At 38.5% G+C, this 26,320-nt stretch overlaps 1 protein-coding gene and 1 pseudogene across 11 annotated transcripts in view; one reads left to right on the plus strand and one right to left on the minus strand.

Annotated features, from left to right (window-relative positions):
* The window catches only part of LOC308621871 (uncharacterized protein), a 72,017-nt gene that overhangs the window by 12,053 nt on the left and 33,644 nt on the right, over positions 1–26,320 (plus strand). The window lies entirely within an intron of this gene.
* LOC308621751 (ATP synthase F(0) complex subunit B1, mitochondrial-like) lies at positions 9,639–11,458 on the minus strand (annotated as a pseudogene). Its single transcript has one exon. The product of its transcript is annotated as an ATP synthase F(0) complex subunit B1, mitochondrial-like (transcript).

A 26,320-nucleotide genomic window follows, 5' to 3' on the forward strand; every position in this document is an offset into this window, starting at 1 on the left:
AGCCATCAGCACGAGGCAAGACTCTCCACAGGCAAAAAGATAACAACTTGCTGAAGGCTCAGATGATGGTTATCATTTTTTTAGCAATAAAGTTTCTTTTTTTTTTTTTTTTTTTGGCCGCACTATGCACAGCATGCAGGGTTTTAGTTCCTGGACCAGGGATCAACACCGTGCCTCCTGCAGTGGAAGCACGGAGCCCTAACCACTGAAGTACCAGGGAAGTCCAGCAATAAAGTTTTTTTTTAATTAAGGTATGTACGTTGTTTATTTACACATAATGCTATTGCACATCAGTAGACTCCAGTGTCATGTAAACATAACTTTTATACGCACTGGAAAACCAAAAAATTCACGTGAGTTGCTTTATTGCAGTACACGCACACCTTGGAGATATTATGGGTTCAGTGCCAGACCACCGCAGTAAAGCAGATATGAGTTATGCACTGTATACTCTTTAGAGATGAGGAAACCAAGGCCCAGAGTGATTCCAAAGGCCCAGTGGAAGGACTCCAAGGCTAGTTTCACCAGCTTCAAAACCCTTCCCCTCTCTCCTCCTGTCCTTTAGGCCAAGCGTAAATGGTTGCCCTGAGAACAGGCAGCCAGGGTCATCTCCCTTAGAGGACCTCAGTCTGGAGTCAGGGCCCAGACTGGGAAGCTCCTGCCCGCCCTGAACCTGGGCAGGTAGGCATGCTGGCCTCTCCCTGCCAGTAAGTTGGCTACCTCTTGTCTGTGGTGCTGGGACTCCACCTTTCCCGTCCTCTGGCTGTCCACTCACCTTCCCCACAGAGTGGAGAACATGGGCAAAGGGAAGTGACACTGACCCCGCACACACCGTGTTTGACCCTCTCTGGTCATCAGCAGTAAGTTTTCCGGAAAAACGGGAGAGCTGTGGGCCAAAACTTTCCCTGAGGGGCTTCCTTGACTCATGGTTTGGTCGGGATGCCACCTGCGGACAAACCTTACTCACACGTACCCCGGGTCATGTTCACTCAGTAGTTCTCCAAGAGATCAGCCATTGAAAAGTCCTTAATAAGAAATGTTTTTAGAAGGAACATATGGAGAATCAAAAGGGGGCTAAGTATAAACCTGTATTTGCAGAACTGAAGAAGGAACACAGAAAAGCTGAACAGAAAGAGCTGGATGGAGAAGCTCTCTGCTGAAACGGGTTTTTCAGTGGGTGTGGGTGTGTGTTTTGCTGTATATGTGAATTTCTAGAACACTAGAGTTACCTATAATTAAAAAAAAATCAGCTTATAAGGCTAAAAGTAATTCTGATGCCAGTTGCATTATGGAAGTAGCTGAGTGCAGATGCACTAACTCTCATCAGAATAAACCCATGTGTTTGCATTTTACAGACTTTGAAATGGTCAAATAGAACAGAGACGTTTAAAATAGAAGTTTCAAATTTAAGACGTTTTTAAAGTAGTTAAAGCAGCTCTAGGAAAAACGTTCTACATCATTAATGCTGAAAGAAAAAAGAGGCAAACTTTGAAGTTAGGGCATAAGCAGGCATGAAAGAAATTCCCATGGTCTAAAAAAGGTGAGGAAAGAATAAACAAGCAGGGACTTGCCTGGTGGTCCAGCGGTTAAGGCTCCGTGCTTTCTGTGCTTCCACTGCAGGGGGTGTGGGTTTGATCCCTGGTCAGGGAACTATCCCACATTCTGCATGGTATGGCAAAAAAAAAAAAAAAAACCAAAATTTATCGAGCAATACCATAAGCAAAATGGTTGGTGGACATTCTCTCATTTAATTTTCATAATATTGCAAGGTAAGGGGATTATTATCTCCTCTTATTAAAAGAAAAATCTCAATGTCAAAGGTCACACTCTAGCCCATGGCAAGCTTGGGGTCTAGATCTAGTTCAAATCCAGTTGTCTGTCTCCAGAGCTCCTTGGCCTTTCAAATACATCAGCCTTCTCACTGCACCGCTCCACGCCCCACACCAAAGTTTTCAACTAAAGTCTATTAGAGGATTTTTCTTCTTTCTTTAGGGAAAGCTATTTCCATGAAAGCATTTGGTGGTAAATTTTACTACAAAGAAATTGTCCCATAATATTTATTTGCATATTGTTTCCTTTATTCAGTTGAACTTTTACATTATTTTGCATGTGTATTTCTCTGTACAGAGACCTTACATGTTTACACAGTATGATGTGATATAAATATTTTGCTCAGTTCCATCATTGTAATGCCAAATCTAACAGCAAAGTGTAGGTCCTGACTAGGCTCCCGCTGCTGCTTTCCTTTACTCAAATGTCATGGGCTTCTTTGAATAAGCAGATTAGCTTCTGATTGCAAGGCAGCCAGATAATGAGGAGAGTGGGAAAGACAGCCAGTACTGTCACTTGGCCCTCATAAAATGTTTGCATCAGAGGGCACTGGGTAGTTGATGGAACAGTAATTAAAGTGCCTTTCTACAGCACCCCATAAAAAGTGCTGGTCTATATAGCCAACTGGACAGTGGCAGAGGAAGTCTAGCTCCCTAAGAATTGTGTAAACAACTCACCGGCTCACGAGACAACCCACTTTCCCACAAATACCCTAGAGCACTGGACTCCAAAGTGGGGGAGCCCAAAGGGAAATATCACTGAACAAGAAGGAATGTTGGAACCGTTGGTTCTATAGATCTTTTTAATCTCACCCTTTAAAATGTTAAGTTTCATGTGATAGCTTTATATGTATTTAATACATTCATATTACTGGACATATACAGACTTTATTAGTTAACAGACATATATTGGAAAGGCATGCTTAAAAATTGTTTGCCAACATGGGTGCCAAACCCAAAAAGCTTGGAGACTCTCTGCCTAGAGGAAGGTGAATGTCAGTGGAGGTGGTGGCAGTGAGAGCCCTCCCCCTAAGTTCCTAAGATCCAAAAGATAAACCAGAATTGCCCAGGTCTTGGCGCCAGAAGCAAGGTACAATTAGACCTCTCCCTGCTTTTCTTCTTATCAATGAGAATGACACCCTGTGAGATTGCCTGAGAAGCAAGTGGGTTGTGACGGTCACAGAACAGCCTTCTCCTTCCCTGAGTAGCCCCAGGTTGTGGCCTCCATGACTCAAAGAGACCAGCCTTCCTCCCAAAGTGATGAGCTCTGCTGGTTAAAGGAGCAAATGGCGAAAGACATTAAAAAGTTCAACATCACTTGTCCTAAAAGAAATGCACATTAAAACTGTTAGGAATACCTTATTCTTCAACCATCAGTTGCACAGATTTAAACAAACGAGTAGTTGGCCAGAGTAGAGAAACAGGTATTCTCTTATATACCAGTGGGTGTGTAAATTGGCAAAATCTTTCTGTAGGCAATTTGAAAACATTGGCCAAGGGCTTAAAAACTATAGATCTACCCACCCATCAACTTCTCCTCTGGGTTATTTTTTTGAAGGAAATAATCACATTTGTATTGTTACATACAATACATACATAAAAGCTTGTTATTCAACCACTTACTCATTCTATGCACACTTATTGGTGTCTTTTATAAGGCAGACTCTGCTAGATGCTGCAACACAGCAAAGAATAAAATAGGGCTCCTTGCTCGCCTGGAGGTTACTGATAATCATTGCAGTGTTATTTATTACAGGGAAGAACCAGAAAGTAACAAAACGAGCAATATTAGTGTCTCTTTTTGCAGTTATGAATTACTATGTAGCCATTATAAATTGTAGAATTCACTGGAAAATATTCACATGAGGTGGTTAAGTGGAAAGAAAGCAGTTAACAAAACTGTATATAATATAAGCCTCCTTGTGGCCTTGAGGGCTCAGAGAAACACCACAGCTCTGCCTAGCATTTGAGACAGATGTAATTTAGAACAAATAGACTTCTCTTTAGTGAGAAATAAAACTAGACAGAACAAAAAAGCATTGGGAAATATGCCCATCATTTCTTCTTCATGAATGTTTTCTGAGGGTGATTCTAGAAGGAACTAGAAATAACAGCACCATTGATAAAAGTTTCTGAGAGGCAGTAAGATACAGCTAAGGAACTACAGCCCAACTGAAAATAAGCACCTCATCCAATAATTTTTTAAAACCTCCAATATAATCAATAAAATGTCCCTAAGAGAAATGGGCTTGCTCATACATTGCTGATATACAGTGCCTTGTTATAAACTTTTGAGAAGGCAGTTAGTGGTATCTATCAAAGTTCTTAATGTCACTACCATAACGTAGCAGTTTCACCTACAGGAGTATACCTATAGGAGTATTTATGCCTGCATTTAAAAATCTGAATAAGGAAATGAAAATTAACCAGCACGTGCATAATGGGAGTCCCATAAGGAGAAAAGAGAGAAAAGAGGCAGAGAGAATATTTGGAGAAATAATGGCCAAAAATTTCCCAAACTTGATGGAAAAGATCAATCTGCACATCCTAGAAACTCAGCAAACTCCAGTGGGATCAACTCAAAGAGATCCACACTGAAATACACATAGTCAAGCTGTCTAAAGCCAAAGATGAAGAGAGATTCTTGAAAGTAACGAGAAAAATGACACATCATGTGCAAGAGAACCTTGGTGAAATTAATGGCTGACTTCTCATCTGAAATTATGGAGTACAGCAGTCAGTGGGATGACATATTTCAAGTGCTGAAACAGAAAAACAGAATTGCACATCCAGCAAAATATCCTTTCAAAATGGAGAAGACATTCAAATAAATATAAACAAAACCTGAGAGAATTTGTCACTAGTAGATCTGCCCTATAAGAAATAATAAAGGGAGTCCTTCAGACTACATGAAAAGACACTAGACAGTAATTGAATCCACATAAAAAGATAAAGATTTCACCCTTGACCATACTGAGTACCAAGAATATGGAGGAAAAGGCCAGACATACCACACATTTAGTGAAGCTCTACCAAGGACTTTCTACTTCTGCCTTCTAGATCAATAGCACAGTATAGGGAGGAACATTTGGTTTTTCTTATTGGTTCTCACTTCTGGGCTTCCCCTATTTTCTCAAGAATGCATCTACTCACACACACAAAAGAATGAAGAACACAAGTAAATACAGCATAGGTGAATATAAATAACAGTATAAATGGGAGTTGTGTGTGTGTGTTTAACTCTTCCTATCTTATTTAAATGACAGCTGCATAAAGCAACAATTATAAAACTATGTTCATGAGCTTATAAAATATAAAGATGTCATTTATATGATAATAATAATACAAAAGAAGATGGAGCGAACAAAGCCATATTGGAACAAAGTTTCTGTATACTATTGAAATTAAGCTAGTGTTAATCCAAACTAGATTGTTTCCAGTTAAGATGTTAATTGTAATCCCAAGGACAATCACTGAGAAAATAACTGAAAAATATATAGTAAAAAAAATGACGGGAATAAAACTGGTACACTAGAAAATATCTAACACAAAAGCAGGCAATAATTGAAGAATAGAGAAATAAAGATATGAACTATATGAAAAACAAATAGTAAACATAGAATAAATGAAATAGAGAATAGAAAAACAAAATCAATGAAGCCAAAAGTTGCTCTTCAGAAAGATCAATTGACAAACTTTTAGTTGGACTGACCAAGAAAAAAAGAAGAGAAGATGCAAATGAAGAAGGGGATATCACCACCAACCTTATAGAAATAAAAAGGATTGTAAGGGAATACTATGAACAGCCAACAAACTAGGTAACCTAGATGAATTCCTAAGAAGACACAAACTGACTTAAGAAGAAATAGAAAACCTGAATAAACCTATAACAAGTAAAGACTTTGAATTAGTAATTTAAAAATTTCCCACAAAGAAAATCCCAGGCCCAGATTACTTCACTGATAATTTAAAGAAGAATTAATACTGGGCTTCCTTGGTGGCGCAGTGGTTCAGAGTCCACCTGCCAATGCAGGGGACATGGGTTCATGCCCCAGTCCAGGAGGATCCCACATGCCACGGAGCGGCTGGGCCCGTGAGCCGTGGCCACTGAGCCTGCGCGTCCGGAGCCTGTGCTCCGTGGCAGGAGAGGCCACAACAGTGAGAGGCCTGTGTACCGCAAAAATAAATAAATAAATAAAATAAAATAATTAATACCAACCATTCACAAACTCTTTAAAAAAGTAGAATAGGAGGGAATACTTCTCTTCATTCTATGAGGCCAGAATTACCTTGAGACCAAAACCAGACATCTTAAGAAGAGAAAACCACAGATTAATACCCCTCATAAATATAGATGCAAAAATTCTCAGTGAAATAAAAGATAAACAATTCCAGAAGTGCCTAAGAAGGATTACACACTATGACCAAGTGGGATTTATACCAAGAATGCAAAGTTGGTTAAGATCCAAAAATAAATCAATACACCATGTTAATAGAGTAAAGGAAAAAAATATCCTCTCAATACACACAGAAAAAGCATTTGACAAAATTCAACACCTTTCTGTGATTTCAAAACAAAAAAAAAGAACCAACAAACTAGAATAGAAGGGAAACTCTTCACCTAATACAAGGCATTTAAGAAAAACTCACAGGTAACACCATACTTAATGGCCAGAGACAATGCTGTCTCCCTTAGAGCAAAACAAAGATGTCTGCTCTCACCACTTCTGTTCTATATTGTCCTGGAGGTTCCAGTCAAGACAAGAAGAAGAAAAGGCATTCAGATTGAAAAGGAAAACAAAACTATCTCTATTTGCAGATGACATGATCTTGTATATAGAAAATTCTAAAGAATCACACACACACTATTAGAACTAATAAATTCAGCAAGATCACAGGATACAAAGACATTATACAAAAGACATGTATTTCTATACACTATCAATGAACAATCCAAATGAAATTAAGAAAGCTATTGTATTTTCAATAGCATCAAAAAGAATAAAATACTTCTGGATAAATTTAACAAAAGAAGTGTAAAATTTGTACACTGCAAACTACAAAGTAGTATTTTGTACAAAGCTACAAAATAGTATTAGAAAGAAATTTAAAACTTAGGGAATTCCTTGGTGGTTCACTGGTTAGGACTCCACTCGGTGCTCTCACTGCCGAGGGCCTGGGTAACTAAAATTCCATGAGCCGCAAAGAGCAGCCAAAAAAAAAGAAATTTAAAACTTAAATAAATGGAAAGACATCCCATGTTTGTGGCTCACAAGACAGTATTATTAAAATGGCAATACTTCTCAAACTGATCTACAGATGCAATGCAATACCTATCAAAAATCCAAGCTGGACTTTTTGGAGAAATTGGCAAGTTGATTCTAAAATTCAAAAGGAAATGGAAGACACCTGTAATAGCTGAAACAATCTTGAAAAAGAACGAAGTTGGAGGACTCAATCCTCAATATCAAAACTTACTACAAAGCTAGAATAATCAAGACTTTGTGGTACTGACACAAAGAGAGACATATATACCCATGGAATAGAATTGAAATTCCAGAAATGAACACTTATATTTATGGTAAACGGACTGTTGGCAAGTGTGCCAAGATAATTGGATGGGTGAATTATAATAGTCTTTTCAACAAATGGTGCCAGAACAACTGGATATCCACATGCAAAAGAATGAAGTTTATCTTACAGCATACACAAAGATTAGCTCAAAATAGATCATAGACCAAAATGTTATAGCTAAAACTATAAAAATTTTAGAAGAAAACAGGAATAAATAACAGGAATAAATATTTGTAAACTTGGGTTAGGCAATGCCTTTTTAGATACAGCATCAAAAGCACAAGTAACAAAAAATAGAAAATTGGACTTTTTCAAAATTAAAAAGGTTTGTGCTTCAAGTGACACCACCAAGAAGTAAAAAGACAATCCATAGGAGAAAATATTTGCAAATCATTTGTGATAAGAAAATTGTATTCAAAATAAATCAAGAGCACTTACAATTTAACAATGAAAAAGATAACCCAATTAAAAAATGTGCAAAGGATTTAAATAGATATTTAAATAGATATTTGTCCAAAGATATACAAATGACCAATAAACACAAGAAACTATGCTCAGTATAATTGATCATTAGGGAATTGCAAATCAAAACCATAATATGATACCATTTCATATCCATTAGGATAGCTATAATAAAAATATAATATAATATAAATATAATATAATAAATATACAGACAATAACAAGAGTTGGAGAGGATGTGGAGAAACTGGAATCCTCATAAGTTGCTGTAGGAATGTAAAATGGTGCAGCCACTTTGGAAGACAGTTTGGTCGTTCCTCAAAATATTAAATATAGAGTTTCTGTATGATTCATCATTCCACTCCTAGATATATACCCAAGAGAAATGAAAACATATATCTACACAAAACTTGTACACAAATATTTATAATTGCATTATCGATAATAGCCAAAAGGTAGAAACAACTCAGATGTCCATCAACTGATGAATAGATAAGGAAAATATGGTGTATCTGTACAATGGAATATTATTCAGCCATAAAAAATAATGAAATACTGATACATGTTGCAACATGGATGAGCCTTGAAAACATGCTTGGTGAAAGAAGCCAGCCCCAAAAGACAGTAAGAGTGTATGTATATGTGACTGCATGTATTGTATGATACTATTTACAGTTGACCTTTGAACAACAGGGGTTTAAACTGTGTGGGTCCACTTATACATGGATTTTTTTTCAATAAATTCGTACTACAGTAATACACAATTTGCATTTGATTGAATCCAAGGTTGTGGAAACTTGGATATAGGGAAGGCTGGCTGCAAAGTTATACATGGATTTTCTACTGCAAGGAACGTAGGTGTCCCCAACCCCCATGATGTTCAAGAGTCAACTGTATATGAAATGACCAGAACAGGCAAATCTATAGAGACAGAAAATAGAATAGTGGCTTCTTAGAGCTGGGGAGGGTGGGGAATTGGGAGTTATTGCTAATGGGTATGGGCTTTCTTTGGGTGATGATGAAAATATTCTAAAGTTAGGTTGTAGTAATGATTGCACAATTCTTTGAACATACTAAAAACTACCAAGTTTTACACTTTAATTGCGTAAATTTTATAGTATGTGAATTATATCTCAAGAAAGCTGTTTTTAAAGAGTGAGTTTGCCTTTAAAGCTAATAATTAAGCAAATTAATGTATTAGTGTAATTTTAGGACAATGTGATCATTTCCTTATGAGTTTTATGGATGTTGTAGGAACTAGGCTTCAGAGTTTTTCATTGTAAAAAGAATTACTAAAGTTTTTATTCTATTTCTTCTTTGAGGAATTATCTCTACTTCTTCATTTTACCTTAAGGAGCAATATTAATTATTAAAATCTTGATCTTTCCCCTTTTCCCTCCTCCCTAAGAAACGGCAATAATAGGTAGCTAAATTATTAAGGCAGTAATAACCAGAAAAATATCTGCTAAAGCAACGGGTTTCAGACATTTTTTACTACAGCTCACATTGAGAAATATTTTATCTTGCCTCCTAGTACATGCCAGTATATAAGTAACTTAAATAGAATTTTCATGAATCAATATTTACCCACTACCATGTATAACACCCTCTAATAGTTTTTCCTATTCTATTTTATTTCATTTTTGGAAATGCTGGTTGTGACTCAGTAAATTGATTTTTATGAACCACTAATGGGCCCCCAAAAGTGGGTCTGAATCATAATTAGTCCACTTGCTATCAGAAAGTGTGGATTCAGCTTTTTGTTTTAGGGGAAAAAAAATTTGGAAAAAATTATCAAAAATAAGTGTATATATGTTCATTAATGTTTTTATGGAAAACAATCTGATGGTACAGTAGGCTGGCCAGGAAAATTAAATGATCTAGGAATACAGATAGATCATAAGAAAATGTATCTGAACAGAGGCAGGAATAGGGCTCCATGTGGATGCTTGTTTATTGAGATAGATGAGAAATAAAATGGGTGAAGAAGGTTAAAAAAAAAAAGAAGAAGAAGAAGCACACTGTGGGGACTTACCTGGCAGTTCAGTGGTTAAGACTCCACGCTTCCACTGTAGGGGGCGCAGGTTCCATGCCTGGTGGGGGAACTAAGATCCCGCAAGCCACACAGCCAAAAACAAAAAAGAAGCACACTGAGAAGAGATTAGAGTAACTCCAAGAAAAGCTATATAGCTGTATGCCAAATTTCTGATTACCTTATCACCTTCCTCTTACTCAATCAAGCTTTACATGCTGATTTTCTAATGCAATAATTCAGTCACACTGGATTAACCTGAAGTTTGATTTGGAGGGCTGACAACCCAATCTTGGTTTTTTTTGTTTTATTTTGTTTTGTTTTTGTTTCAACTGTCACTTTATTGCAAGATGGTTGAATTAATTCAAATTTAAACTATAACGATAATTTTTAGTCAGGTACCAAATTTTATTCAAAGCAAACTGCTTATTCAAAAGTGATCATGGAACAACTCAAAATGCAGAGCAAGAAGGATGAGAGAAACATCTTACTGGCCAATCGATTGTTTTAATTCTCTCATTATATGAAACTCAGACTTTTCATTTTTAGGAAAAGGAAACTAACTTCAGTAGAGAGCAATACAGAAAGACTTTGTCACATAGACTAATTTCCATTTAGTCAGTCAACTGTTTCTAGCTGTCTCAACTGGGACAGATGCATTTATAGAACTGGCTGTGCTTGAGCCTTCTTTGCAAGCAGCTTTAGGTCTGCCATGCACTTGGCAATTGTCTTCTTCTCCTGCTACACAGAGATGCTCTGTACCACATTCTTCTCCACCCAGTTTATCATGTGCGCTTGTTCCTTTTGACGCATCATATTCTGCACAGAGGTGTGATAGTCCAGGCGATTCTTTACCTCATTGTATGCACTATGCAGCCGTTCCCAGTAAGTAACCTCCAAGGCCATGGCAGTGTTATTCCCTCTGGACATCAAAAAGGTAATGGAACTTTTGAACCAGTGCCTGCTGTGACTTCTCCAGATCAACTGCATCCTGGATTTGTTTGATGGAAGCCTGTTTCACTTCTTTGAGTTGGGCAGTTTTTTGCTCATTGAGTTTATCAGCAAATTCCCCAATAGAGGCACCGTATATTTTAATTACATAGACAAGAACCCCTGTTGTTGATATGGCAGAGAAGGTCTCTGCAGTTATCACATATATTTCTTTGGAGAATAAATATAAGATAAGCCCAGTTCCGAGCACGTAGGGTCCTGTTACACCAGTTTTAGGATAAAGGAACTGGAAAAATTCTTCAGGGATCAGCCCCAAACGAACTTTTCCTCCATATTCAGGAAGAGGTGGTACAGGGGCAAGACTTGGCTGCCCTTTGTGAAAGATCCTTGTTGCCTGCAATACCCCTGGGCCAAGGAGGGCTACATTCTTCAGAGAGGGGGCAGCTGCAGTGGTGGCAGAAAGCACCACCTGGGACAGCATTGTCAGGTAGCGTCCACACAACAGTCCACACTGGGTCTTCACGCCCCAGTGACCGCGACAGGAGACTCTGTCAGGGGCAGAAACAAGGTGGTCCCAATCTCGTTTTGATGACATTTTGGACTTGAAGCTAGTAGAGATCTCCTTTTTGTATAACTTAGCTCAGCCTTAAAAAATTATACCAGCAATAATAGCATCATCATTTTACAATGAAAGTCGAATTGGAATGTGAATGAAAGTGCCACTGGCCAAGGGCCCCTATCCACTAATTATGTCTTATTTGAAAATCTGACCCAAGTATCTGACAATCAAAGAGGATATCTTTCACCTTGCCATTATTTTTCACAGTTATGCCATCTGGTTCATATAACCAGAAGAAAACCTGGTACCTATATCCAATGAGAGTGACTGTCAGTTCTCAAAACATCTTATTTTCTCTTCCTGAGAATAAGTGACAACTGATCTCAAGGTATAAGTACTTATCATGTAAAACAAGGGACTTGGGGTGAGGGGATTTTTTTTAAGAAAATAGGGTTGGAAGAGCATTTTGGTGTCAACAGATACCTCTAACTATGTTCTAGCAGTATAACCTAGTTTATATTTCTTTGTGTTTGTCTCTGAATTTTCAGTTCAGTTTAACAAACACTTTTTGAGCACCTGCTATATGAAGTGGAATGAGCCAAACACTAAATGAATATACCAAGTTGTATTAGTCAGCGAAATGGCTCTAGCTGTATAAGAAAGAAAACATTGGATTTCAGTGGCTTAATCCCATGGAAGTTAATTTTACCCTCACTTAATAACTCAGTGATGCTGTTTTAGGTCAGCAGGCAACTTTCTTCCACCTGACGATCCAGGGATTTGTGTTCCACCTATCTTGAGTTCCTGCTGTGCTCTACGGTACCAAAATCTTTGGCTTCAAGCTGCGTAAGAGGAGGAAGAGTGAGGAAGGCAGGCACACTTCTTTTTTCTTTTTTTTAAATTCTCTTCTAAAAATTATTTTCCATTATGGTTTATCATAGGATACTGAATACAGTTCTCTGTGCTATACAGTAGGACCTTGTTGTTTATCCATTGTATATATGTAAAAGCTTACACCTCTTAACCCCAACCTCCCACTCCATCCCTCCCCCAACCCCTCCCCCTTGGCAACCAGCAATCTGTTCTCTGTGTCCGTGATTCTGTTTCTGTTTCATAGATAGGTTCATTTGTGTCGTATTTTAGATTCCACATATGTGATATCATATAGTATTTGTCTTTCTCTTTCTGATTTACTTCACTTAGTATGATAATCTCTAGTTGCATGCATGTTGCTGCAAATGGAATTATTTTGCTCTTTTTTATGGCTATTCCATTGTGTGTGTGTGTATATATATATATATATATATATATATATATACCACATCTTCTTTATCCATTCATCTGTCGTTGGATATTTAGGTTGTTTCTTTGTCTTGACTATTGTGAATAGTGCTGCTGTGAACATAAGGGTGCATGCATCTTTTTGAACTATAGCTCTATTTTTAGTTTTCTGAGGAACCTCCATACTGTTTTCCATAGTGGCTGCACCAACTTACATTCCCACCAACAGTGTAGGGAGATTCGCTTTTCCCCACACCCTCTCCAGCATTTGTCATCTGTAGACTTTTTGATGATGGCCATTCTGACCAGTGTGAGGTGGTACCTCACTGTAGCTTTGTTTCACATTTCTCTGTTAGCGACGTGAAGCATCTTTTCACGCACACTTAAAACTCCCAGCCCAGAAGTGACACCTGTCACTTCCACTTACATTCAACCAGTAAGAACAAGTCATTCAGGCACCCCTGGCTGTACAATACTGACCACTGTAGTCCCTGATTGGGTAGCCACTTTCCTGCAACAAGTTTACACTCGGGAAGGAAGGGAACAAGTTAAAGGTCTCCGTCATTCAGATTGTGTAAGATGTAGCTTCTACCTTCAAAGAACCTTCCTCGGAGTAGAGAAAAAGGTCGACAAGGGAAATATCATGGAGGTGACGTTTGAGAAGATGATTCTTGATTGACAGACAGAACTGCCAGATAGCGTTGGTAAGAGGGGCATTCTAGATGGAGTGACTGGCACTAACAAAGCATGGAGGTGGGGAGAGAATGTTGAGTAACTAGTTTTCCTGGAACAAAGCTTAGCAAAGGAGAGAGAGAAGCTTAAAGTGTTGGTTAGGTGAACGTTATGTGAGGCCTTGAATGTTGGGAGAAAGATTTTGAATTCTGTGCTTCCATTATCATGATTATCATGCATTTTTAACACAAGGGCCCCAGAACAATGGTAGCATTAATCCCTGAAGAATAACAGTCACAGTCCAGACAATACATTCAGTATGAAAGGATTTCGTTTTTTCAGATGGTAACACTAATGACAGCATTGTATTGCATTCACAGGCTGTAATAGATTCCAACATTTTGCATTTGTTTCCATGTGTCTTGGTGTTTACGAAATGCAATCCAAACATTTCCACTTCACTCTTGCTCCTTCTCCCAGGCTTATCTCACATAGTTATCTAGAGATGCCAGGGGTAGCCTTACACACTGATAGCACACACTGGCCGTGCCTCCCCTCAGGTATGGCAGAGGACCTTCCCAGGGCTGGGAACTCTGAATGCCGACACCAAACACTGCACGTTCCAAAAATGTGACCGCCCCTCCCCTTCCACCAATGGCTCAGTTACAATATTAAGGTCAAAAGTGGTGTGTAACTTATACTGAACATTTAATGGGCATAAATGTTTGTTTTTAAAAACTCAGGTGCAAAGAGACGGGAGGGGCACATACAACAGCATTGGGGAGCCTTAGGAAAGTAGTAACTGGACTAGAAATTAAACTTTTTCTGAAAGTGTTTAGGTTTCTGACTCTAGCGTTCTGTGAATTGTGACTCTGATGTACAGCCCTCCAAATCAACAGTGGCTTTAAAATATACCCAAGTTGAACATTTAAAAAATTCTGATTGCAGGTAGGATCTGACTGTCTGCATTGTGCTGCATATATCAGTGTATTTGTTGCCTTCCCTTTTTGAAATAGGGTAGGAAGGAAAGAGACGAATTAACAGACAGATTACAGAGAGATGCTGCCTTCGTCTCTCCCACGGAAATCTTATTTGAGGCTGTTTGACCCGCCTTACCAGGTACTTTGTGGTTCTTTCAATTCCATTTAATATAATGCAGTTTTGCAAACAGTTTTTAAGCCACCGTTATCTTGGTTTAAAATAGTCTAAATAAGTAAGATATAAACTAGAGTTTAGTTGTATAGAGCTCTTAATATTATGTACTTAATCTTTTTTGCTTCATAAAATGAGACAATTATAAGCAATTGTTTTCACAATATTTTTAAAATTCACATTCATAACCATTTTCCCCCACTATAAAATTAGCCAAAAAATTTAAAAGATAATATTTGAAGTTGGTGAGGATACTGTGACATGAACATTTTCATTCACTGTTGCTGTTAATTTAAATAAGAACAAACTTTCTGGAAAGTAATTTGGCACAAATGTATCAAGGGTTGAAAATGTTCCATTTGTCTCTATTATATACACATTCATAAACAGCAAAAAGACACTCTCCCCTCAAATAAAACAAAAACCAGAAAATCCAAAGTGTTAATGGTGGTTATATCTTGGTGATAGGATAATAGGTAGTTTTACTTTGGAATTATATATATTTTTTAAATGTCTCCCTGGTGAAAAAATATTATTTTTATGATTATGGTAAAAATCCTTTCCATCATTTAAGAATATTTATAAAGAATTTTAATAAAATCAGAAGCTATTCATAATATTCAGTGAGAATACCATATTTTATAAAGAATATAATATCAACTAATCCTATATGTACATGTGCATATATGTACAAATATATAACCATTCGCCAAATAAATACTTCTGTTTTCTAAGGCCTAAAATGAGGTACAAATGAACTAAGTCTAAAACCATGTTTATTAATGTGTTAGGATTGTTGGACTATGAATCATGGATTATTTTTAATTAATTTTATTAATTTTCAGTTTTTCTGAGCTTGTATTGCTTTCATATTCAGAAAAAAACACTTAAAAATCAAATAGAAAAAAACCTTTACAGAGAATGATTATATCACTCTTTTCACTGTATGGTTTATAAATCACGTCAAGTTGTCAGCTTCCTCATTTGTAAAGTAAGGAGATTAGACTCGGTGTTTTCTAAGATATCTGCAAGGCCTAAAAGACTCAGTCTATGAAGTATACAGCCCCAATACCTAATATGAAAGCAGTGGACTGCGTCTGTTGTAAATCTGATAGGACTCCGACCTTGGGTGTCATGATATAATAAACAGAGCACAGCCTTAGCATTAAAGAAACTTGATTACAATCCTGGTTGGGTCTCATTTTCCTCACTTGAAAAGTGGGGATAATAACAAAGTCCCCAAAGGATTGAAAAGGGGTTGAAATGTGTGAAATGTGGTAACAAATCTGAAGGCCTTCGCATGTTGGCTAGCACGGAGTAGATGCTTCCTAAATGATAGTTTTCTCAATAATCCGAGACCTGATCAGTATATTTGCCAGATGGCACGGGACTGCCGTCTGCAGTCCCTGGATCTAAACTGCCATTTTGAACCCTGCAGCTGGAAGTGGAGGGTGACCTTTGTGAGGACCAAGCAATTTCAGTTTGGAGAGTCGAGACAGGGGTGCGGGTGGGACCTGAGTGCACAGCCCGGGTGACCAGGTCTTCGGGGTTCTCTAGTCCTGGGCGAGGAGAACTGGGCAGCACAGGGCACAGAGGCAAAGCCTGGCCGTGTGTTTCCCTTTGCTCCTGGCTTGCTCACCTGCCCACCAATCTTTCTTCCTCCTCCCCTCCTTTCCTTCAGAAAAAATTTAACATTATAGATTCCGTGGCAGTCTCCATGCTTGGCACCAGAGCTTGAATATTAAGTAAAATTGGCGCTGACCTCAAGGAGCTTATCGTCTCATCTGGGAGGCAGAAAATAATAAAAAAATCGCCAACCCACATGATCAGCCCTGAACACAGGGTAGACTGATGGTGACAACACAAGCGGGCTTGTTTCTAGCAGGCTTTGCCTGAGGCCTCTGAGGTCCACTTCAGCCTGAGCAAAACCTAGGGTTTCAACATGGCACCAAAATTCAAGCAGCCTTCTAATTGGTCTTATACATTCCATGATAGACCATGATAACAAAATCTATCTTTGTGGCAAGAAAGAATTTCAAAAATTCTTTGACAGAATTTACATTGCAGAGACATTTTTTGGAAATGCTATGTGGACTATTATTCTGTCACAATGGTCCGTATCGATGACATTTTAAAAAGTATGTTCACCTGTTAACTAGATTGGTTTCCATTTCTGGATATATTCCAGAATGCCTCAGATAAAATTCCTGTGTATAATTACTGCTGGCCTTATCAAGTATGATAGGTTTAGTCACTCCATGGGAAATGCAAAAGGACAATACAACAGACATCAACAAAAAGCCTTTGCTATGAAGAGTATTCACTGCTTTTAGTATCTGTTTAGTAGTGGAAATGTTTTATTAGATCCACCAATAAAAATTTGGAAGGGATAGTGGGTGGGCTACAGGACATGGTGAGAGAAGACTTCTCAAAGGTAATTCCCCCTAGGTAATTGTTCTTTCTGACAGAAGTAGATTTTGCTCCAGTGGTCAAAATGTGTTTGGGGTAGAGAGGGGGGCACCCCATCAGGAACTACACATGGAGATATCAGTAGCCCGGCTCCTCCAGTAAAGAACTTCTAGGAACTGAGCTTGCCAGTGAGAAGTGTGTGAGGTAAGGAGAGGACGGAAATGAGGCTTATGACCAGATCAGGTCAGGAAGGGTGTAGAGACCATGCTTAAGAATTAGGAACAGCCACTTGACAACAGAAAAACAAAACAAAACAAAACGCAGATTAAAAACAAAGGACTTGACATTTCTCCAAAAAAGATGTATAAATGGCCAACAAACATGAAAAGATGCTCAATTTCACTAATCACCAGGGGATGGCCACTGTAAAATAATAATAATAATAATAATAATAATAATACAGTAGCCTCTGCCAGCATCACTACTCTTGCACTTTGGGGCCATTATTAAGTAAAATAAAGGTTACTTGAGATATCATGACAGATGAGCTGATAACCAAGACGGCTGCTAAGTGACGAAGGGGTGGATTCGCTGGACAAAGGGGGGCTACACGTCCTGTGTGGGTTGGAGTGTGATGGCTCGAGATTTCATCAGGCTACTCAGAATGGCCCGCAATCTAAAACTTATGAATTGTTTATTTCTAGAATTTTTCCATGTAATATTTTTGGACCACAGCTAACTGAAACCACAGAAAGTGAAACCACAGATAAGGGGTGAGGAGACTAATGCAATAAGTGTCAGCGAAGATGTGGAAAAATTAGAACCCTTGTGCACTGTTGGGAATGTGAAATAGTATAGCCACTATGGAAGACAGTAGGGAAGTTTCTCAAAAATAGAATCATCATGTGATCCAATAATCCCACTTCTTGGTATTTATCCAAAAGAATAGAAAGCAGGATCTCGAAGAGGTATTTGTACACTTTTGCTCAAAGCAGCATTATTCACAATAGCTAAGAGATGGCAGCAACCCAAATGCCCATCAATGGATGAATGGATGAATACAATGTGATATATACATGCAGTGGAATATTATTCAGTCTTAAAAAGGAAGTCCTGTCACCTGCTACAGCATGGATGAACCTTGAGGACATTATGCTAAGTGAAATAAGCCACTCACAAGAGGACAGATGCTGCATGATTCCACTTACATGAGGTATCTAAAGTTGCTAACTCATAGAGACAAAGTAGAATAGTGATTATCAAGGACCGGGTTCAGGGGAAATGGGGGTTGTTCAATGGGTATAGGGTTTCAGTTCTGCAAGATGAAAAACTTCAAGAGATCCGTTGCACAACAATGTGCTTATAGTTAATTAACACTCCAGTGGTAAATTTTTTTTTTTTTTTTTTTTTTTTTTTTTTTGCGGTACGCGGGCCTCTCACTGTTGTGGCCTCTCCCGTTGCAGAGCACAGGCTCCGGACGCGCAGGCTCAGCGGCCATGGCTCACGGGCCCAGCCGCTCCGTGGCATGCGGGATCTTCCTGGACCGGGGCACGAACCCGTGTCCCCTGCATCGGCAGGCGGACTCTCAACCACTGCGCCACCAGGGAAGCCCCCAGTGGTAAATTTTATGTTATCTTTATTTAATTAATGAAACTTTATTATAAAGGAACATCACACGAAGTGTGGTGTCGTAAAAAAAAAACCTGGAAATTTTCCCAAAAAACTGGTAATTGTGAGTTCAGACATGTGATTAAAAGCTGCATTTGAAAATTCATAAAACTCTTCCTGACTAATTTCAAATAACTTATTGACACATCCAAGGCAACCAATAACTATGATTTGCCACTTTTAAACCACAAAAAAAAGAAAGAAAGCCAGAATTGGGAAGTCTCTTGAAGGCGGTGGGCCATTCCCTGAAGCATTTTAAAGCTGGGAGGGACAAGCCACACTTGCATTTGTCATAGCACCCTCTTGGGAATGTGTTTGATGGCTTGGTCTTGGAACGGGCTGGAGCCTGGAGAGACCAGCCGAGGGCCTGCCGTGGTCCAGATATGGGTTAATGATAGTGTGACCAGCTCAGAGAGGGACAGGAGGAGATGTGACAGCACGCGGGAGTGCAGGTGGGGCTGAACCGCTGTTGTCCTTCCGGAGGTGCGTAAGCTTCACCACGGCGCACCTGGGCAGTTCTGGGGATGGTCCAGCTGGGTGTGTTGCTAGTATTGCCTGGAGAGATCATTTGATTCCAGAGGGCTCCCTGTCAGAAATCACAGTAACTTCTTGGGACAAGGGTCCTTAGTGTGTGTGTTTCTGTGTCTTTTTTTTTTTTTTTTTTTTTTTTTTTGCGGTACGCGGGCCTCCCACCGTTGTGGCCTCTCCCATTGCGGAGCACAGGCTCCGGACGCGCAGGCTCAACAGCCATGGCTCACGGGCCCAGCCGCTCCGCGGCATGTGGGATCTTCCCAGACCGGGGCACGAACCCGTGTCCCCTGCATCGGCAGGCGGACTCTCAACCACTGCGCCACCAGGGAAGCCCCTGTGTGTGTCTTTTTCTTTTCTTCTTGTTTTTCCTTTCTTTTGTTTTTAACAGTAACATTAATTGATTCCCTTGAATACTGTCATTCATATTCCAAGTTGCAATTTTCCTAAAGCCAATTAGAGAGAGTCCTGATTCAGGCAATAATCTCTAGAAATTCAGCAACTTTCCATTGATCTTTCTGTTATCTCCATTCTATGGAATTTCCCAGCAATGATATCACTCTCCAGAAATGTATCCTAGGTGAAACCTTTTTGAATCTCCACATTTGAGAAAAACCGTTTCAGTGAATGCAATGGTTCCTTTGTACAAATACATGCGACTTCTGGAGAGAAGTGTGTCACACACAACAAGCAGGTGAGAAGGACAAGGTCACCTTGCAATTCAGGTGCTGGGGGTCAGATAGGGTACTTTCAAGTAAGGGACTCTGTCAGGCATACCACGCTCTTGGCATAATTCAAATTTTGACTCAAAATAACATAGTTCTCCATATCACTGGCTTTTGGGATTACTTGTGGACATCCCTGAATGCCAAAGGCCAAGAATGATTTCTTCTAAATTAATCATGAATGACCTTTGGTAAAATAATGCTGCTTGTTAAAATCATCTTTAATATTACAAGTTACAAATCATCAAATCTCTTGTTTTTGTCCTTTGATATTTCATTTACCATTTCCAAGCTTGGATAAGTTATAATTCCTCTAAAGATATCATAACTGTTCGTTTCTGTTTTCTGCTACTTTGCTATGACTTGATTTATATGTTTAATTGTTAAATCTATCTAAAGACTTTTAGGTATAATGTAAATTAAATTGTTTTTCAATATTGCTAGCATCAAGAAATAAATCCAGAAGGGGTTTTACTTTCCCATAAAGCAGACAATTTGCATGTTTTGTAAAGTGCTTAGCACAGTGTAAATGTGAGGTAATCTAAGCCAGAGGAAACCATTTTTTTCACTCCACCTCTCCCCTGGAAAATATTTGAAGTACAGTAGTCACATATCTAATTTTCTTTGAAGGTACTTTTGGAGAGAATCCAGGAAAAACACCCTTTGTGTAACAGCTGAATGTTTCATCTGAAAACTTGGTCCACTTAAAAACAAATTAACTACCAAGCATGTTTAAGTGTCTGTGTTAGTTACTGTGGTACAAATTATATTCAATAGAAGTTTCCTGCTGAGAAAAACCATGAAGTACATAAGATGAATGACTTCACTGTGATTATTCTCTTCAGGAGCTAGAAAATGACTACTTAGAAATATTATACATGAGGGTAATTGCTGTTGAATGGAGAAAAACTGAGGAAAATAATTTTAAGAGTGAGAAGATATTTCCTAACCATCTGCCATTTAAAAATAAGAAACAAAAAAGAAAACCTAGCATGTTTTTCAGAAAGACTTGGAATTGATGCCAAAAGGCGATACACTAGTGGGATACACACAAAAGAACTTTCCATGAAGAAATCTGAGATTACTATCTGTAAAAGGTCTTTGTAGAGCCATCACTATAACATTCAATCACTTTATTTGACATCTTTCTATAGCTGAGGTGGAAGAACACACCCAACTGAGATGTCAGTCATTGGAAGCAGGAGGTCCCAGTAGAAAGATATTTCCTCCCACCAGGGGGAAAAAAAACAGGTGGCCATGGAGAAAAGCAATCTTTTAATCTCCTGTTCAGTGCATTGAAGAAATATTAGTAAGCTAATAAAGGCCTATGTTTCTGAGCATATATGTAGACTTTATTCAGATAGCATCTTACTGATGTTCTCTTCTGTTGGAGCTGGCATTTTAGCCCCTGCAATATGCCTGTCAGAGTTCTCCAGCCCTGCCTTGGAGGAGCTCATGATCTGGATGCAGAGGAAGGAGCAGCCCCGTGAATTATTCAGTGTGACTGGTTTGCTGTTGTTCAACAATGTAGGAGTTAATAACCAGACAAGACAACAGTACAAGAGATGTGAGGCAGTATGTGATTAAGGACGCAGCTGGACGTTATCTCCCTCTCCTCTAAACTTCCAGAGCACTTTATCTGTGCCTCTTATGGCACCTCCTCTTTTATCTCTGATGTTACTGTTGTTCCTCAATTATCCCCCTACTCAGGAGAGAACAACTGGTGGGCAAGCTCCAGGGCTGATTCTTCTTTGATCCCCAGCACAGAGCCTAGCCTAGGCCTGCCTAGCATTGCTGCAGGTAAACATTTGTTATCTTAATAAAAGGAGAGACACAGACAATAAGTTTGGGTGTGAAAGGGACGGAGGGGCATGGGTTTGTGTGAAGATTCTCACGCTGTGGACAAAAATAGGTTTAAAACAAACAGTAAATGTCTGAAGCAGACATTGTTTTTACCTCTGTAGCGCCCAGTCATCTTTTTTTGTAGTAAGGACTACCTGATTTTCTTTTGGGGAACTACGACTCCCCTCTTGCATGTCCCCTTGGCCTAGACACTCACCCTCTCATGGAGACAGAACTCAGGCAGAACAAGGACAAAAATTGCCAGTGATTCATCCCAGTGGTAGCCAGTGATTCATCCCAGTGGTAGCCCGACTGGGATAATGGAGATTATCCATTTGGTTGGCCATCCTTTGGCAGATTAAAGATGGCTACCCATTCTTGGTCACTCCTCCCTTCAAATTAGGAATTTGAGAGTAACATATACACACTACTATAGACAAAATAGATAAACAACAAGAACCTACTGTATAGCACAGGGAACTATACTCAGTATTTTGTAATAACCTAAATGGGGAAAGAACCTGAAAAAGAATATATGTGTGAACCTGAAAAAGAATGTACCGAATCACTTTGCTGTACATCTGAAACTAAAACAATGTTGTAAATCAACTATACTTCAATTTAAAATTAATTAATTAATTAACTATACTTAACTATTAATTAACGATTTATTAACTATTAACTTAATTATAGTTATAGTTAACTATTTATTAACTATAACAATTAACTTAATTAACTATACTTCGATTTAAAATTAATTAATTAATTAACTAGGCTTTCTAGTTGTGGTGAGCAGGCTCTGGAGCGCTCAGACTTAGTTGCTCCGCGGCATGTGGGATCTTAGTTCCCCGACCAGGGATCAAACCCGCGTCTCCTGCATTGGGAGGCGGATTCTTAACCACTGGACCACCAGGGAAGCCCCCAAACTAGTTAGTTTTACTTTCTAAATATTCTATATCTTTCTTAAAGTTTTTTTGTCTTCTTGATCTAATAGTTTCTAATAAAGGCGTTAAAAATTTCTCACCATGATTTTGTGTTTGTAAGTATCTCCTTGTCATTCTGTCAGTTTTTGCCTCATATACTTTGTAACTTTGTTGTTGGGTACATACGAATTCATGATTATATATGATTCTTTCCTTGATTATTATGTAGCATCTCTTGTTATCTAAGTTTTTTCCTTTACATTATATTTTGTCTAATACAATAACTACTACACTGGCTTTTTGGGAGAGTATTACCTCTGTTTCTGTATTTGCCTTATACCTCTCTTTCCAAACACTCCTTCCCATCCTCGTTTCTTTTTTTTTTCTTTCAAATTTCATGTGGTTTTCTTTTAGGCATAAGTCAGTGGTTTTCACCTTGGCTGCACATTAGAAATCACCTGGGGAAAAAATTAAAATAAAATAAAATAAAAATCAACTGGGAAGTTTAAGAAAATACCTTCTGCCTATGCTCCATGCACTTTGCCTGCCCCTACAGAGAAATTAATGTGGCATTGCTTGGAGCCTGAGCATGATATTTTTTTTCCATTGTGGTAAGAAACATATAACATAAAATTGACCATTCTAATCCTTTTAAAGTACACAGTGAAGTAGTGTTAAGTATATTCACATTGTTGTGTAATGGATCTCCACTTTGCTTACACCAGCGTCATAGTGGGTAAGTATCAGCCACAGTCTGTAGGTGGCTAAACTCTTGGTCTTATGCTTTGCTATTTGAAAATGGATTCATTTTGTGTCTACATTGCAAAAGTTTAGCAGTGTAGATATCTATTTTTCCCTCAGCATTTTGAATACATTACTGGCTTCTTTGTAGCATCTAATATTTCTGATGGGAAGACTGTTGCTTAGCTGCACATAATCTGTCTTTTATCTATGATAGCTCTTAAGATTTTCTTGTGATTCTTGATGTTTTTCACTCACCCTGTAATGATTTAACTTGTATCCTTTTGGTATGTAGAACACATTTGATATGAGGATTCAACTCTTTCTCTTCATTTTCTTCTTTTGGGATCCTCACCATCTAACCTCAGTAGCCTTTAGTTATTTACCCATATTTTTCTTTTCTTTGACCATGAACTGGGTGAATTTCTCCCTCCAGTTCAGTACTCCTCTCTTCAAATATTTCCAGCCTAAAGTTCATTCTGTCTATTGATTTTTAAATTTTAATGCCTATTTTTTATTTCTATTTGTTTCTTTTTCAGATCCACCTGTTTCTTGTTTCACTATTGATTTTTTTTGGCTTCATTGTTTTTGTTCTTTTTTTTGTGTGTGTGGTATGCAGGCCTGTCACTGCTGTGGCCTCTCCCGTTGTGGAGCACAGGCTCCAGACGCACAGGCTCAGAGGCCATGGCTCACAGGCCCAGCTGCTCCGCAGCATGTGGGATCTTCCCGGACCGGGGCACGAACCTGTGTCCCCTGCATCGGCAGGCGGACTCTCAACCACTGCGCCACCAGGGAAGCCCTGTTCTTTTTTAATGGAAGGGTTATCTTCATTGATTTCTTTGAGCTTCATCAGAACATTTACTTTCCAGTTCCTTATCAAACAGTTCCAGAAAATTAATTTCATCTGAAGTGAATTCATGTTCCAACTGGAGAGGTGGGGTTCAAACTCTTCTTTGTTGTTGTTGTTAGATATTTTAATGTGGTTTTGGAATTCTATTTTGCAGAAGGCTTACTTAGTAGAAAGTTTTTTTAGTCTTTTACTTATTTCTTCTCTTTGCCTTTCCCTCCATGTTCACCCCTTCCCAACAACGTATTTTTTGGCACATAGCAACCCACTGGAGTCCCCAGGTTAGAGCTGGGTACGTAGTAGTATTTTGGTATTCCTGACTTACTTTGATATTGTATCAGTCTATGGCCATACCACCCTGAACACGCCTAATCTCATCTGATCTCGGACGCTAAGCAGGGTCGGGTCTGGTTAGCACTTGGATGGGAGGCATTGTAGACATCACAGATTTCTTCACTGCCTCAGGTTGTGTCTTTGAATTCCTGCTTCCCAACATCTGCACTTTTCTGTGAACCCATACCTCTAAGCAATGGGTGAGCCAGCTTTTTCTCTCAGTTTCATATGACTAGAGAGAGCCCCAGCCCTAATCCTTGTCCTCAGTGTTTTCTGTATGAAGCTGTACCTAAGGGAGCTGAAGCCTTGGACATAGGAATGGAAGACTGGTATGTATACAGCTGTAATTCTGCTCTCTTCACTGTGGCATTTTTTGTTTGTTTCAGTTCCATGGTGGTATTTTTATTTATTTTTTTTTAATTTGTTTATTGAGGTATAGTCACATTATATTAGTTTCAGGTGTACAACATAGTGATTCAAAACTTTTATAGATTATACTCCATTTAAAGTTTTTATATAATACTGGCTATATTCCCTGTGCTGTACACTATATCTTTGTACCTTATTTATTTTATACATAATAATTGTACTCCTTAATCCCCTACATCTACCTTGCTACAAACCCTTCCCCTCTCCCCACTAGTAACCACTAGTTTGTTCTTTATAACTGGGAGTCTTTTTCTGTTTTGCTCTATATGTTTGTTTTATTTTTAGATTCCACATACCAGTGATAACATAAAATATTTGTCTTTCTTTGTCTGACATATTTCACTAAGCATAATACCCTCCAGGCCCATCCATGTTATTGCAAAAGGCAAAATTTCATTCTTCTTTATGGCTGAGTAGTATTCCATTGTTTATATATACCACATCTTCATTATTCATTCATCTGTTGGTGGACACTTAGATTGCTTCCATGTCTTAGCTATTATAAATAATGCTGCTATGAACACTGGGGTGCATGTATCTTTTCGAATTAGTGTTTTTGTTTTTTTTAGATGTATACCCTGGAGTGGAATTGCTGGGTCATATGGTAGTTCTATTTTCAGTTTTTTGAGGAACCTCCATACTCTTTTCCCCAGTGGCTGCACTAATTTACATTCCCGCCAACAGTGTACAGGAGTTCCCTTTTTTTCAGATCCTCGCCAAAATTTATTTGTGGTCTTTTTGATGATAGACTTTCTGACAGGTGTGAGGTGATATCTCATTGTGGTTTTGACTCACATTTCTCTGATGATTAGCAATGTTGAGCATCTTTTCATGTGCCTGTTGACCATCTGTATGTCTTCTTTGGAAAAATGTCTAGTCAGGTCTTCTGCCCTTTTTAAAATTGGGTTGTTTGGTTTTTTTAATATGGAGTTGTATGAGCTGTTTATATCTTTTGGCTATTAACTCCTTATCAGTCATATCATTTGCAAATATTTTCTCCCAGTTAGTAGATTGCCTTTTTTAATTTTTTCAACAGTTTCCTTTGCTGTGCAAAAAAGATTTTGAGCTTAATTAGGTCCCATTTGTTTATTTTTTGCTTTTGTTTCCTTTTTTGAACTCAATTATATCATTTTGATTTTCCCTTTTCATATCCTATTTATTATTATTGTGTTTGGGACAGGTGTGGGCACTGAAGGTGGGAGAGTTTTATCAGAGCCTGAAGCTGCTTCACCACTTGACCAGACATCAGTCGTTTATTTTTGGGACTTATGTGATCAAATATTACTTCATACCTCTTTCGATTCCTCTTCATACTTCAAACCTCAAAGAACTCTCTCCTCCAGACACTGAATAAATATTCTAC

This window comes from Mesoplodon bidens, assembly GCF_964165515.1.
Source record: "Mesoplodon bidens genome assembly, chromosome: 8".
In the NCBI taxonomy this organism is placed as follows: Eukaryota; Metazoa; Chordata; class Mammalia; order Artiodactyla; family Ziphiidae; genus Mesoplodon; species Mesoplodon bidens.